Genomic DNA, 3,152 nt, shown 5'->3' with positions numbered 1-3,152 from the left:
AATCCCATGTTGCACTCTCATACCATACCATACCATAGTATTGCACTCCCATAACATACCATACCATGGTTTTGCAATCCCATCCCATCCCATACCATACCATACCATGGTATTGCAATTCCATCCCATCCCATACCATACCATACCATACCATCCCATACCATACCATGGTATTGCACTCCCATACCATACCATACCATGGTATAGCACCCTCATACCATACCATACCATGGTATCGCACTCCCATACCATACCATACCATGGTATAGCACCCTCATACCATACCATACCATGGTATCACACTCCCATACCATACCATACCATGGTATTGCACCCTCATACCATACCATACCATGGTATCACACTCCCATACCATACCATACCATGGTATAGCACCCTCATACCATACCATACCATGGTATCACACTCCCATACCATACCATACCATGGTATCACACTCCCATACCATACCATACCATGCACCCTCATACCATACCATGGTATCAGGAACCATAACCTATTTTTATTTAGGCAGAGGAAGGCAGAAAACCCTCATTTCGAAGTTTGTTTATATATATTTACCAATAGCTTTGACTGAAGTGAGGCTAAAATTTTGTAGTGTCCGCTTTGATGATTTCCTAATTGGGCCATTTCCTAATTGGGAAAAGCGTTACACTTTTTTCTGCCACACCTAATGTCAGGCACAGTGTGCAGTTAGGTTGGGAACTGTTTCCCATGCTCTTTGGGCCACTGGAGTTAGTGGCTAGCTTAGTGTTCTCATTGTTCATGACGATGTCCGCACTATTTCCTAATTGGGATTTCCTAATTGGGAAAAGCGTTACACTTTTTTTAGACACAGCTGATGTCAGGCACAGTGCGCATTTAGGTTGGGAACTGTTTCCCACGCCTTTTGGGCCAGAAGAGTTAATGGCTAGCATGGTGTTGTCATTGTTAATGATGATGTGCGCACTATTTCCTAATTCGGCCATTTCCTAATTGGGAAAAGCGTTACACTTTTTTCTGCCACACCTAATGTCAGGCACAATGCACATTTAGGTTGGGAACTGTTTCCCATGCTCTTTGGGCCACTGGAGTTAGTGGCTAGCTTAGTGTTGTCATTGTTTATGACGATGTTCGCATATTTCCTAATTTGGAAAGTCATCACATAATATCAGTTTGGTTTGTACTGTCCGCTTTTTCACTACAAAAATTACTAATGTGCGCTTTTTTCATTACTAAACTTTGACTTTGGCCAAACACTCAGGACAACAATACTTGATTCCAACATATGTAGTGTTTAAGAAAATTGAGATTATATGATGGTGTTGTTGGCCATACTATATGTGTATGCTATGTAAGTAGGCAGGACTGTCTGATTGGCCCTACTGGGCAAAATATATTTAACCTATTATTGAAAGCATTCATATTAATGGCTTTTCAGGAATGAAAAAACCCTCAATTGAACTGATTTTTAAAGGTTGGAGTTCACTATCTGGCCTCCACTTGGAATTGGAAATCTTAGCAAAAACCTGAAAGCCTTTTCACTTTTCTTTTCTTCTCTATGACCACTTCATCACAATAGATGTGGTTTTGTTTGATTTGGATGAATATTGTTTTAATAGAAAGGATTGGGAAAGATATGTATCATTAAATGGCTTTGGATGCATGGGAAATCTGGGATAAAGCCTATTTAAACTCATTTTCAATAGATGGTTTGGACTATCTGGCCTCAATTTGTAGCCTAATATCTCAGGAAAAACCTGGAGAACCACCCCACAAAAAATGGCACCCAATGGACGAGTATTGCAGCCTGCAGAAATAATTTTTATATTTTGGAAAAGGACCCCAGACACCCTATGTCAGCTTTGGTATGATGGTATGAAGACATCATACCATCTGGTATGGTATGGTGACATGGTATTGGTATGGTATGGTAACATGGTATTGGTATGAGTGGGGTATGGTATGGGTTTTCCATTCCATGGTACCATGGTATTGGTATGGAGCTCATATACCACCCCGGAATGGGTACCCTCAAGGTACCCTAAATCAAGGAATTGATGTACCTCATAGGTACCCAAAAATGGGTGACTGAAGTGATATCCTGATCATGAAGAACGATAGACTTCATCTCATGAGCCCCAGGTAATGGATAAAGATGCTTGATTGCCTGAACATTTTCATGTATACTACTCTCCACTGTGTGATTTTGCCACCTTGACCATTCCAAGCCCAAGTCCTGACAAATTTTACAAAAGGACTTTATACTAGAGGTTCTGACTCTCAGGTATTAGACAAATGAATGAATGGTAGACCTACCCAACACTGCAAACATATCAAAATGCCAAGATGAGAATATTTTAGAAGTATTTAAATGGTACAGGTACACTAACTGGGCAAAAAGATTGTCTGATCATTTTTTGGACAAAGTTGGTGCTATAACACAAGAATCAAACATTTTGAGAACTAAGCTCTAGTATATAAAATATAGCTAAGGAGGTGTAGATTGTGTATACCAAGTCTGGGGATGAACAATTGAAAACTCAGGATAAGGCAGGGAATTGACTGTGACAAGTGCCAAAAATGGGATGTAACAAAGTGGGAAATTCTGAATGACTGCAACCTACTGAAAGCAATTCACAACTTGAGGAAGAGATATTTTGAACACTGGATCTCCCTGCTATTGTTATGAGTTTCATAAAGTCTCTGGGCTAGAAAATTTTATATCCTCCTCTAAAAGGTAAATTTGAACTTATTCTCCATTTTATGTATTTTTCACTCAATATATTTGTTGGAATGAGGTAAAATGACTCCCTATTGTTGTTTGTAGTGTGTATAATACAAAAGGTAGGTAGAAATGTTAAAATGAACATTGCATGATGTCTGTAGAAGCTAATTCCCAGAGTTTTTCTGGAAGTAAACAAATATCTACAACATTGGTCCTTCTTTTCTGCAAGGAGAAAAAATGCTACCATCTTTTTGAATTAATCCATGGAGACTCAGGATGTCTTTTAAACAATGCCTGAAGTATAGCATGATAGCAAATAAATTTACACTGGGTATAACTTGATAAGTCCCCAATAAAAGTACATTTTGCATAGAGCAAGAAAGCTGTGGGGTCTCAGATCCTTGTATAAATAGGACCTCTGTTT

This window comes from Laccaria bicolor, genomic scaffold (genome assembly GCF_000143565.1).
Source record: "Laccaria bicolor S238N-H82 LACBIscaffold_31 genomic scaffold, whole genome shotgun sequence".
Lineage (NCBI taxonomy): Eukaryota > Fungi > Basidiomycota > Agaricomycetes > Agaricales > Hydnangiaceae > Laccaria > Laccaria bicolor.
The sequence above is the reverse complement of the archived record's forward strand: the minus strand, read 5'-3'. Positions refer to the sequence as shown.